Source organism: Octopus bimaculoides, chromosome 16 (genome assembly GCF_046866305.1).
Source record: "Octopus bimaculoides isolate indiv1 chromosome 16, ASM4686630v1, whole genome shotgun sequence".
NCBI lineage: Eukaryota > Metazoa > Mollusca > Cephalopoda > Octopoda > Octopodidae > Octopus > Octopus bimaculoides.
This window is the reverse complement of record NC_142943.1, coordinates 51,283,225-51,298,180: the sequence shown is the minus strand read 5'-3', so window position 1 is coordinate 51,298,180 and position 14,956 is coordinate 51,283,225.

Sequence of the window (14,956 nt, the reverse complement as noted above, 5' to 3'; positions counted from 1 at the left end):
TTGATGCTTCTAATATTGGCTTCAAATTTTAGCAAAAGGCCAGCAAACTCGAGGAAGTGGTTAAGTCAATTACATCGACCCAAGTACTAAACTGGTACTTATTTCATTGAGTCCCCCCCCCCCCAAAAAAATGAAAGGTAAAGTTAACCTCGGCGGAATTTGAACCCAAAATGTCAAGGCGGGAGAAATGTCGCTAAGTGCTTCCCCCGGCGTGAACAGATTTTCACCAACTTTGGCAGAAATACTCATTGGGTGAGTGGCTCAGACCCATTATTTTGGTTTGGTTATCTTCAAAACTGGCGGTCGGGTGAATCAAAATGTTTTATTTTCTTTGTTACATATGCTTAAACGATAAACGGGAAATAACCTTTGATGTCATTTTGTTGAATATGATTTCGTCTGAGAATGTATTTATTAAATAAAATTTTATTTTATCCTTGTGAGCGCACAATATGTCTGTGACTAACAGAGTGTTTAAAGCCCTCTCACAAGATGCTTAGTAGAAACCAAAAGGAAGCTAATGTCTTGAATGAATAAGTTGACAATAATTCATATCGAAATCGTGGATACATGAAACTAATTACAGGTTTATCACCGGGAACTAAGCTGGTGCCAAGTTACAAATGAAAATAATATTAAAGCTCCGCATGAAATATAATTATTTCCCTATGTATAACGTAGTGAAAATTTCAAAGGAGGGTTTCAATATATCTAGAAACTATAAGTGCTTATCTGCTTCTCTATAAATAAAGAGAATCCCCAGTAATCTGCTGGAGGTTCTCTAAACGATGAAGTATAATGATTTAAGATTTTGCACATTTAAATTCTGAGGCAGACTATATTCCGGATGAAGTTAAAAGACATAGCACCATGACAATGTGATTGGTTCCTAAGTTAGAAATAGATTTATCTGCTATGTGTTTCTGACAGCTAGGATAACAAGAATAAGAGAACGAAAAGTCACTTTCTCAGAATAGCACGAAACGTGAAGAATGGAATTTAGCTCTTGGTTCCGCTTGCTCACCATCTTTAGACAGAGTTGTATATACGCTTATGCAAGTAAATGTACATACATATACATCTAGACTATTTTCTTTTTTGTTTTTGTTTGATGTTACAAGTTTGTATCGTTTTTGAATAAATGGATGGTCTCCATTTAAAATTGTACAGTTTTCATTTAAAATCAATTAACATCTTGCTCTTTCTACAATATTATCCACTTTCTGGAACTTGTAGTGAAAATAGTACTCCCCTTCTCACGTGACAAAGTGGTATGGGTCAGCCACTCTAAAGTCAGGCAGTCAGTCGATGTAGGAGGTCAGTAGTAGTAGAGTCGTTGTAAGAGTTCTCAGTTGGAGTCAATGTCAGTTATGTGATATATACGAGTTCGAGTTACCGTCAAGGTAGACGTTTCAAGGTCATTGTCTTGCGGAGCTATCAGTGATAGCATAATAGACGAGTCAAAGATAAGACACGGAATACCATCACAACATAATAGTAACGGCAAGAAGAGTACAGTGCTGTCAGTAACATACAAGTGGATGAGGATCCACTTTATAACAGAATTACTAAATTTCTGAAGATTTTAGAGAAAACACTTTTTAATTTACCTTCGATATTGCATGTCTACAATATTTCCGAGAGGTATTCAAACCGAAATTCCTTCTTACATAAAATCTACAGTAATTTTTGCATACCAAAGTCTATCAATGAGCAAACTATTTTAGCACAAAATAGTTTGGCCTAAAAGATAGAAAAGATATCAAACTTAATTAAAGCAGTATCCAATAAAAGTTATGATAATTAAAAAGAGCAAATTTAGTCGCTATTGAATTATATGCACATCTGTGCATATAATTCATTAGCGACGAAATTTGCTTTTTTATTAATGTAATTATTTCATTCTTGTAGTAGTTCCTTCATTCTTCAATGCTAGTTTCATGCACGCAGCATATATTCTCTTTACTGTGTCCATTTCATTCATGCAGTGTTTCATTCAAATGGTTTCTAGTTGATGTCTATGGAGAAGTGGGTACGAAACAAAGTACCAAATATGGAATGGATGTAAATCAGATTGCTGGCACTTAAAAGTGACAAACTCTACACATTTACGTACGTGCTTGATATTTTTATTGGTTGAGGTCCTTCATCTAGTTAGAGATATGCTTGATATACATAATCGTGTTACGCACTTTATTTGTGAATACTCCCTCTTATGGATTAATGTGTGTCTATTGTATTTAATCATTACGAAGAAACTTCTCATTGCTATTATTGAGTTAAGTTTCAGGTAAATCCTAATCGAACAAGCTTAAGATAAAATCTATTTCACTTGTGATTGACCTGTGAATGACTTTATGCCGTTCGCATTTGAATGGCCTTTTTTCTGAATATTGTCTAGAATGTATGTGGATGCAGTGTGTGCGTGTCTGCAACGGCATTACCGTTCGAAATGGGCTCTATTTTGTGTCTTAGCAAGTGAATCACGGCTTTTATACAGTGTTACATGACCAACATAGCGTTTAAAGGCCAAATCCACTCCGTTGATGGTTACCAGACACGAAAAAGAGACTAATGTGTCGAGTGAATGAGTTAACTCTATCGGAGTACAATATGTAATACACATTTCCTTTTGTTTACGATTTCGAGGAGATTAAGTTAGTATTTCTAACAGATCCTGCGACCACGTTGAGGCTTTCTATCCCTCTAACAAAGGCTGGTGATTAATGGAGATTATTGATTAAAACTATTTTCGAGTTTTGAAATGTCGATGTTTTAATTTTCCAGTTCCATAGACATCGTGTCACTTGATAAATTGAAAAATCTATCAAAAGGAAATATATTATATATTTTCTGATGAATGTGCATATACGGCACAATATATTTTAAAATTTCATTTTCAATAAGCGTGAATAAGATGTCGCAACTATATTCACATTTTCACTTTCGTCATGTATGCTTCAAAAATTACTCTTTTCGGAACCAAAGCAATAACTTTAGATTTTAACATTTCTACTGACTAAAACTTAAAATGTCACTGAAGCTTACTGAAAATTTCTCTTACTTTGACTGTATGTGGGTGTATATATATATATATATATATATATATATATATATATATATATATATATATATATATATATATATATATATATATATATATATATATATATATGTCTATTTATACATCTATGCATATATGTAAATATACTAGAAGTCTATCGATATTTATGCAAACACGCGCGCATATATAAGTATATTAATTATAACTTTATATGCTTCAGGCTCCATTATTCCTAAAAGATTTCTCTGTCTCTCTGTATGTATGTATATATATATATATATATATATATATATATATATGTGTGTGTGTGTGTGTGTGTGTGTGTGTGTGTGTGTGTGTGTTATACATATGTGTGCACGTATGTATGTATGCATAAACATCCGTATTATCTATTCATTTATCTATCTATCTATCTATCTATCTATCTATCTATCTATCTATCTATCTATCTATCTATCTATCTATCTGTACACATACATACGCATATTATTCACACTTTGGAGTTGTATTTGTCAAGCATTGCTCCAAGTTATTTGTGTTGAAAATGTAAAAACGCTATCACATCTCTGAAGAGCCATACTATATATATATATATCTGATCACGCAAGCACAAATATGTTGCGTTCATTTAAAAAAAATTATTTACTGAGATGACAAAACAATTTTCGCTACTTAACAGTAACCGGATCAATGACAGCATGTCTCTGGAACTGTTTGAAAGTTAGTCAAGACCAACTTCCTGCAATCTTCATATTCTTTTTCTTGTTGAAGTTACGGACGCATGACTCTCTTTCTATACATATTGATTCACCTTGACCTCTTGATCTCGATCGTTATTAATTACTCCGAGATGTTTCTAGTCGCTTCTTCTTGTCACTTCTTTTGTCTACTTATAAATTTATATATATCATTATCATCGTTCCACCTATTTTCGTTTTCCATTTCCTTTTTCCTAATTTTATGATTACCTCTAATTTCATCTAATTTAAAGTTCAACTTTTAGTTTATTCGACACGTCTTATAGCGGCTTTTGTTCATTTCTCTAATCTCATACTCATTATTCATTTTTAAGTTGTGGCTACATCTATGAACAACTCCAGCTGTATATTATCACTTCTTTATATTCAACAAAAGAGTGGAAAGACAAGGAATCTCACTGCAAGATACTAATGGATATGGGGCTGGTATAAATATTCTCATTGCTTTGCAGTGAAATGGCTATTTTCTGTTTCGTCATAATACGGTTGATATATGTTCTTAATATTGAGCTTCCTTTGTGTAGCACATCTTCAAGATTCAAGAGTGCGGTATACTATCAATTTCTTTTCGTTAACCAATCTCTGCAATACTAAATTTTGTTGTCATCATTTGCCAGATTTCTATAATAACTCTGATCACCACTAGCTATATTTATACAGCCGTTTATACTTTCTTAACATCATTTCCACGCCTGTTAATATGTTACTGTGTATTCAGGTGAGTAACTAGTCTATGGCAGAGGATAGATGAAAAAGCTTTGTATTTTGCTGGGCAAACTATAGAGGAATTAATTTTGTATTTCTCCTCCAGCAACATTCAGATGTTGATTTCGGACTCCTTGCCAGTTCGTTGAAAGTTATCACAATAATAATAATAATAATAATAATAATAATAATAATAATAATAATAATAATAATAATAATTATTATTATTATTATTATTATTATTATTATCCAAAGAGGTTTTGTGCTATTTAGTTAGGCCATTTGCGTTCAGTGCATAAATCCCAATATGGCGAACTTTATCTTTGATCCTTTCAGGCTCGATAAAATATTATACGTCTCAAAAGCTAGGATTAATTTCATCGACTTCTTCTTCTTCTTCTTCTTCTTCTTCTTCTTCTTCTTCTTCTTCTTCTTCTTCTTCTTCTTCTTCTTCTTCTTCTTCTTCTTCTTCTTCTTCTTCTTCTTCTTCTTCTTCTTCTTCTTCTTCTTCTTCTTCCTCTTCTTGGACTACAATCGATATCGAACGTCCATAATATGCCAATACAACCATAAAATATATTTATAATGTGTGTGTTTGATAAATCGGGAGTCAAAATGTTTGATCATATATATATATATATATATATATATATATATATATATATATATATATATATATATATATATATATATATATATAAATATATATATATATCTATATATATATATATTAATATATTACCGCCGAATCTCTGGGTATTAGGACATGTAGGGAATCAAATTAGAAGTTTATATGCTTTCCAACCGTATTAATGGTATACTTGAGTTGAAGGTACCACAACAAATCGAAACCGATTCAGGGATTTACTTTGCTGACAATTTTTTCTCCTGTTCCATACAGTTATCATAAACACAAATGCAAATACATATATACCTACCTACCTACCTACCTACCTACCTATCTACCTACCTACCTACCTACCTACCTACCTACCTACCTACATACATACATACATACATATATATATATATATATATATATATATATATATATATATATATGTATATATATATATATATATATATATATGTATATATATATATATATATATATATATATATATATATATATATATATATATATATATATATATATACACATATGGGGATGAAAATAAAGCAACAAAAAACAAACAAACGATTCTCCATAAAAGTAAACATTAAGAATATAATGACGTTGATAAAAACGCGTACATAGATAGATTGAGAGGAATTAGGATAATATATAGTTTGGTCTCTATACCCACAAAAAAATAAATAAATAAAATAAATAAACGAGTTGAAAAGAATCTGTGCGTAACAGCTCGGTTGGTATTGGTATAAAAAGTTACAACTGAAGGAAAATCTGGTGATATTTACCGAAAAATCATAGGAAATCAAATCAAATAAAAATGCAGAATATCTTTGAGAATATTACAGTATCAAAGCATCACAAATATTTTCCAGTCTTTAGAAGAAACCAAGAAAAAAAAATCTCTCTGTAATTCCTATAATTCCTCAGCCTTGGATTCGGAGACCGTTTTCTTAAATGATCCATAAAGAATATAACGTGTTTGATACTGAAAGAAAAAAAAATAGAAAGAAAAACCCCAAACCAACAACTCCAAAACAAAAAAGAAAAATAACATCTCCGTTACATCTGTAAGCACTATTTCTTTCAGATATCTCACTGTTACCGACACCCCCACCACCACTCTGCTACAACTACTACTCGAGTAATCATTACCTTTATTTGCAAATAAAAAAAAAGTGATGCTAGTACTGTTTGACATCACTAGCATCATTATCAAAAATACCAATTACGCGCCAACATGGGAACTATTGCATAGACGAGCGACCAGCGCAGAATTGTAGCTGCCATATCCGCTTGATGATTCTTTGGAATATTTCAGTTCAATTCAATCCAATAAATATTGCGTTTATTCAGAATGTTTATTCCTCCATAGACAATATAATACATAGTAATATACACATACACATACACATATACACACACATATAAACTTTAATCTTACCTCTTTTATTTAACCGCACGAATCATTGTTAATTCCCATTCTAACGAGTCAAAGAGGCACATCTCTTATGTCCTTTCATGCTCTTTTAAATCTCGCTTACTTTTTTATTCACATTTTTTCCCATCTTTTTATTTTCTCGTTCTTTCTCGATCTTTCTCGCTTTTTCTCAGAGAGCAGCCTTGTATTCCATCCCAAATGAATATTTGATAGTACAATGCTACTCTATACGAGCTCGTTCGACATGGTGTGAAACTTTGTAGCTCTCATTTGAATTCTATGTACATTTTTCTCTTTCTTTTTCATCCCACCAATAATGGAACACTATACAAAGTAATACTTGTCTATCTAAAGGCGGCGAACTGGCAGAATCGTTAGTGCGCCGGGCGAAATGCTTAGCGGTATTTCGTCTGCAATTACGATCTGAGTTCAAATTCCACCGAGGTCGACTTTGCCTTTCATCCTTTCGTGGTCGATTAAACAAGTACCAGTTACGCACTGGGGTCGATATAATCAACTTAATCCCTTTGTCTGTCCACTCTATGTTTAGCCCCCTGTGGGCAATAATGAAATATCTATCTATCTATCTATCTATCTACCTATCTATCTATCAATATGCTTATACACATTTTCATATACGCATACAGACATAATGTACACCACAGAATATAATAGACTGTATAGTGGGTTCAAATGTATATACAAGGCCAGCAATTTTGATATATATATATATATATATATATATATTCGACCGGCCCGAGGCTAGAGTAGAAGGCACCTGTCCAAGGTGTAATGCAGTGGGACTGAATCCAGAACTATGTGGTTGGGAAGCAAGCTTCTTACAACACAGCTATCCCTGCGCGTATTAAAACAACAAGGTAAGTCAAATGTTTGCTCTTTAGAATAAAACTGAAATTTTGTGGGAGTTGTGGTTGGTGGATTACATTAACCTCTGATCTCAAATGGTACTTAATTTATCAAATCCGAAAGGATGAAAGGTATAGTCGACTTCTGCGGAATTTGAACTAAAAATGAAAAGGCGGGAAAAAATACTGCAAAGCATGTTATCAGGTGTGCTAACATTTCGGCCAGCTCACCGCCTAAATAAGAATAGTAACAATAATAATAATAATAATAATTATAATAATTATTATTATTATTATTATTATAATCCTTTGTACTATAAGCACAAGGCCTGGAAATTGTGGGGAGGGGGAAAGTCGATTACATCGACCCTTATACTTGACCGGTACTTAATTTATCGACCCCGAAAGGATGAAAGGCAAAGTTGACCTCGGCGGAATTTGAACTCAGAACGTAGCGGCAGACGAAATACCATTAAGCATTTTGTCCGGTGTGCTAACAATTCAGCCAGCTCACCGCCTTACTACTACTACTACTACTACTACTACTACTATTACTACTACTACTACTACTACTACTACTACTACTACTACTACTACTACTACTACTACTACTACTAATAATAATAATAATAATAATGATAATAATAAGAATAGAAAATTTGAAGAAAGAAGAAAAAACAACATAATAATAATACCAAGAAGAAGAAGAACAACAACAACAATAATTATAATAATAATAAGAATGCTTTCAAAGACCTGACCTCATTTACAAGAAAACTACAAAGCAAACATCTGCAACAAAGTTTGGTTTCGCTTTTAATGAGGTTAACTTAAAAATATATAAAATACATAATTAGTCACATGTGGTGAGATGATTAGTCAGATAATATTATTACTTTTTTAACATTGTGGCTACTCCTGGAGATAAGTCTAGGTATATTTTTCGATATTATTCGATCTCTTCGTTATTACCGTTTTACTAACGAAAAGAAAACCACTAGTCGGTTGATGTGCAATATTATATAAGAATAAAACTTGTTATAGAGAATAAAATATTAAGAGAAATTAATCCGAGGTACTATTAAATTTTAACTAATATTCAGTGTTCAATATTGTATAATTATTTCTAGCTGGATTTTTGTTCACTGTGATTTTTGTATTTTGTGGATTGCATCCAAATATAATTTCCTGAAATAATTTATTTAATTCATGTTACTTTTTGATGTCATGTAGGAAAATAGTAAACAACAAACATACAAACAATCAACATCGTAAAATACTAAAATTATTTAGTTATATCTGCAAAACCCCAGCAAAATCACAAATAAAGTTACTAAACATATTTTTAATTAAAGTACGCTAGATTATTGCTAATTAAAGAATTCTAGAATTAACAAAGTTTATAATTAATTGATATCGATATGAACTGGCAATATCCACTAAGAATGTTTATATAATTATACATAGAATCTTCATTAAAATATTTGAACCATAAAAAAGCAACAAATAAAAATGAAACAAATCAAAATAGAAAATGTCTTCAAATTAATCACGTTATATAACAGAAATTGTTTAAGACGTTCATTAATAATGGTTTCAAATTTTGCCATAAGGGCTGCAATTTTGGGAAGAGGATGAATCGATTACATCGACCCCAGTGATCAACCAGTACTTACTTTATCGACCCTGAAAGTATGAAAGGCAAATTTGACGTCGGCGGCATTCGAACTCAGAACAAAATTGGTTCTTTACAAATCGTTTGTCTTACCATCTCTGTTGTGTTCGTCTGAAACATGGACATGTTAGGAAAGACATTTCAAATTGTTAAAACGATTCCACCAAAAATGCCTTCACTGCATTTTAAACATTAAATGGGGCTTTTTGTTTTTTAACTCCAGACACAGATGTCTTTGTGTCTGCAGGCATTACTTCTATTAAATCAATGATTCTGAAAAATCAAATGAGAAAGTCTGGCCATATCGTTCGAATGGGCGGATGAACGCACATCCAAACAGTTGTTTTATGGCGAGCTTGCAGAGGGGAAACGCAATCAATGTAAACCTAAAACGAAGTTTAAGAAGAGCATAAGGACTACCGTGAAGACATTTAGAGTGAATCCAAAGGCCATAGAAATCCTTGCTCCGATCGAGTTGGATGGCGAACAAAAGTGTGGAGTGGAGTGAAAGCCTTTGAGGAGGCCAGGATGATACATGTATGACTCAAGAGAGATTTAAAGAAGAATATTGCGATCGAGAAGGTGAATCTCAGTGATCTTTTTGCGTGCACAACTCGTGACAGATCATGCCTTTCTGGGCTCAAATCTCATTTGCGGATCTGAGAAAAGTGAACCCCCACCAACTGCTCTGCCTATATACCTGTGCACACCTTTGAATGCAGTGTATGCTACGAGGTCTACAAATCTAACGGAGGCCTCAAAAGACGCTTAATGATCTGCAAAGATCAGAACTTAACTACCACTCATGGTGGTCCAAATAAGATATGCAATTTACTAGCTCACGTACCTGGTAATTCCTGGGAAAAACGGGGTTTATCCCTTGGTTCCGTTCTCATAATTGTTTCGCTAATCCAATAACAACAAAGTATGAAGCCTTTAAAACGGTTTCTGTGCATTTAGAGAGAATACCGAACTGTCTTACACAGTCTCTACTTTCAGTCCCTAGCTTCTCGGCCTCTGATGAGTTGTTGCTCGATCTACACTGTCCATGAAAAGGCTTCTGGCTCCACCGCTCCTCAATTTGTTTCTGCACGTGTTTTGAAGTCTGTTCGATCCGTTTTGCTTGTTTTGTAGCAGTGGTTTCAGGTTCTTCAACTATTTCAGGGTTAATGCCAAGTTCCCTCGCGAATTTGAAAGTTTCCTTGACAATAGAATGTGAGTTTATGCTGCTTCGTGTTTGCACACAAGCCGCAGCATCCAGTCCTCTGTACTAGATAAGTACTTGTTCATTGATTTTATGGAGGTCTTATAGCACAGTTCTGCCTTCATCATTCCTCTTTCCCCATTACATCAAGGTAGGTACAGACGATCAACGTCTGCTTTTGAATGGTGCATGTTCTTAGATGTTAGTAGTTTTCTTGCCTTCCTATCCAGGCGTTGGAGCTCTGTAAGATTGCAGTTAATGATGTTAAAACTATATTGGATTACTGGAAGTGCCAGGGTGTTAATGACATCGATGCGATTTTTGGAGTTGACTTCAGTTTTTAGTATGAATCTTACTCGCCTGTAATATTCCTTTCTTATTTTCCCTTCATAGTAGCATGTTGTATACAATATCCTTCGTTTATGTCCAGGTATTTACAACTTTCTTGTGGGTCAAGCTCCTTTATGATAGTGTCGATATCTAATTTAACGGAAGCTGTTTGTTTGAGCTTGTTTCCTACAAAAGTTGCTTTAGCACACTTATCAAAGCCAAAATCTATCTCTATGTCATTGTTGAACTCTTTCACAATTGTTAACAACTCTACTAGCTCTTCGTCATTTCTAGCAAGCAGTTTCAGATCGTCCATATAAAACAGATGGTTTACTATAATATTATACACTTTGAACCCATACCTGGTATTAGTTCGTTTGAAAGTGTGATCAATGCCATGCAAAAGAGTAATAGGGAGATGGAGTTACCTTGAAAGATGCCCCGTGTGATGTTGATGTTGTTAGATTGGCTAATTCCATTACTATGGTGTAGAAGGAGACGTGTATTCCACTTAGCTATGTTACCCAGTAATGCTTAGAGATATTTCGTCCGTCGCTACGTTCTGAGTTTAAATTCCACCGAGGTCGACTTTGCCTTTCATCATTTCGGAGTCGATAAATTAAGTACCAATTGAGCACTAGGGTCAATGTAATCGATTCTCCTCCACCTTCCCTAAGCTGATCTTGACGCAAATATTTGAAATGATAATAATAATAATAATGATAATAATAATAATAATAATAATAATAATAATAATAATAATAATAATAATAATAATAATAATAATAATTATTATTATTATTATTATTATTATTATTATTATTATTATTATTATTATTATTATTATTATTATTAAGGCAGCGAGCTGGCAGAATCGTTAGCACGCCGGGCAAAACATTTAGTGTCATTTCGCCCGTCATTACGTTCTGAGTTCAAAGTTTGCCGATGTCTGCTTTCATCCTTTCGAGGTCGATAAATTAAGTACCAGTGAAACTCTGGGGTCGATATAACTGACTAGTCCCCCTCCCCTCCAATTTCAGGCCTTGTGTCTTTAGTATAAAGGATTATTATTATTGTTTTAGTTTCTTTGTCAAAGTTCATTGGTCACTCATCGTGTGACTTTTCTTGAGCGGCGCTGTATTCAACATGTCTCCTCCTCTCGTTCTGGTTGTTCAATTTTGTCTTTTGACAAGCAGACAACATACTCATATGTAAAACAAAACAAACCATAAGAGATTATTTAAAAGATATTTAGTTATATCATTACGTATGATTCCTTAGCATAAGGTGATAATTAGTTACATAAAGTAAATTACACAACCAAAACTTATTGTCGGAGACGAGTAGCTTTTATATGAAACTTTATTGGATTGAATAAATGACAGAAGACACCATTATTCAGATAACTAGTGAATGTACAAGCAAAGCTAGTGGAAACACGTTGTATTAATACTTGAATTAGCGGAACGTAAGTAGCTAGATAATAGGATTTCAACCATTTCATCGAAGCATACAATAAATATACCTACGCAGATATACACAAGACAAAAGAAATACGAATATATGAAATCATATGCATGAGTATATGTATCTAAGAAGATATTTTTCTACAATATATGTACGTTTATGCGCAAATACATTGCTATTAAAGCAGATTTGCAGAAAACTACATTATACATATATTACCTAAGTAGCTCTTGAGAGATATATGTGGTTTTATATATATATATATATATATATATATATATATGTGTGTGTGTGTGTGTGTGTGTGTGTGTGTGTGTGTGTGTGTGTGTAGATGTATATATATATAGATATGTTTGCGTATGTGTAATTGAGCATGTGTAGATGTCTATATGTCATATACGGGAACGCATATGGGAACACATAAATCCAAATGAATACATATGCGTGTATATACATGTGTATACTTGTGTGTATGGATGAGTAACTATATATGTATACACATCAGATTCTCAGTATGTGTTTGTCTGTGTATGAGTGTCTAAATTTGCAGAGTCAGATATTGGTATATATCAAAGACGCGTGCACTCACATCAGACGGTGCTTAAAAGTTTCTGGCTTTGGGTAAAAATAAATACAGGAGGATCAGTTAATTATGATTTTATTGAATATTCCCCTCTCACATTCACACGCTTATTGCCGCGGCCCTTCAGTTTTTCTAAGCCTTGTAAAAGAACTCAGAAGGTGGGGCCTCCAGCCAGGCCTTTCGCGATACCCTTAACGCGTGGAACTTTTCAGCATCCCTCGTATATGTATATATATGTCAGCTTAAGAACTCATATGACGTTGTTTGTATGCATAAACTATTGTTTCTTGTGCGCGTGCATTTATATTTAAGTATACACGTGTATAAATAATCAGAAAATATTTAAGTATACGCGTGTATAAATAATCAGAAAATGAAGAAAACTTTAGATCAATAAACAAAAAAAAAATGGACCACATCTAAAGCTTATTATTTAATACAACACATGACATGACATTTATGTGACATAACAATTCTTACGGCCGTTTCTGCTTCCAATGCCAATCAGTGCCTGCAAAGAATTGCGGAAATAATATTTTTTCGTCTTCATACGACATTCGAACTAGAATACGAAGCTTCATCAGCGTTAATACAAAATCGTCCAAAATAAAGAAAAGGAAGGGGGAATTTTTTTTAAGAAAAACTTGGCCTACAGAAGAAGTCTGGAAGCCCAATATATTAAAAACATACAATCTTCCATCATAGGGCTTCGAAGTCCGTAGGTAAAAGAGTAGTCTAGACATGTATAAAATAGCATATATATATATATATATATATATATATATATATATATACGACGGGCTTCTTTCAGTTTCCGTCTACCAAATTCACTCAGAAGGCTTTGGTCGGCCCGAGGCTATAACAAAAGACACTTGCCCAAGGTACCACGCAGTGGGACTGAACCCGGATCCATGTAGTTGAGTAGCAAGCTTCTTACCACACATGTGTCTAAATGTGTATATGAATCAGTTATTATTTCAGTTAGAATTCCACACTGATGTCTCGGGTTTCTGGTCGATAACGTATCTTGCGAAGTTTTTCAGTCGGAAGGTATGACTGCATGTCAAAAGTTTGCTTTCGTAAGAAAAATGGGTACTTGATTGTTGGGAAATTTATACTAAATAAATATCATTAATTTAAATACCAGACTGTGCTTGCGCGCGTGTGTATCCCGTCACAATTTAAGTAAAGTTTTATGCGATGATAGAGACTATTTGAAATCACTCTTCAGTTACGAATTCTTTTATTTGTTTGTGTCATTTGACTGCTGCCATGTTGGTGCACCGCTTTTAGTCGAAAAAAATCGATCTCAAGACTTATTCTTTGTAAGCCTAGAACTTATCCTATCGGTCTTTGTGACCGAACCGCTAAGATACGGAGACGTAAACACAGCAACATCGTTTGTCAAGTGATGGTGCGGAGACTTTGTCAAGCGATGGTGGGAGGGAGGACTAATACACACACACACACACACACACACACACACACACACACACACACACACACACATATATATATGACAGGCTTCTTTCAGTTTCCGTCTACCAATTGCACTCACAAGGTTTTGGTCAGCGCGAGGCTATAGCAGAAAACACTTAAAATTGAAGAACTGTTTAAAACATCAGCTTTCTGATCTAAACATTAAACTTTGAAACTTTGTCAGTAATTCTTATTTGTGAAGGTTCTTGCATTCATATACTTAGTAACTGAAGAAAAGTAAAGTTAAGAGATTCTAAACCGGTATACGGGACACATATGTTGCTTATATATATATTATGTCCTCAACTACACACATACAAACACACCCACACCCACACCCACACATATATGTATGTATGTATATATATATATATATATATATATATACATGGGTATGTGTGTGTATAGATAATTACCTATATATAGACATTTATGTGTGCATGAATTTAAGTGCGTGTGTTTATGTAATATTCATATGAGCAGCAGTTTGAATAATTAACATGGTTCAGATGCATTCATCGCAAGAGACAGGAAAATAAAACTGGAAACTTTTACAGAAAGTAAGATTTTTAAAAATATCATTAATAGCTTCTAATTGACTACATCTCTTGTCTAATATGAATCTATATGTATATGTATGTATGTATGTATGTATGTATGTATGTATATATACACATATATAAGTATATATATGTATGAACACACACATATATATATATATATATATATATATATATATATATATATATATAT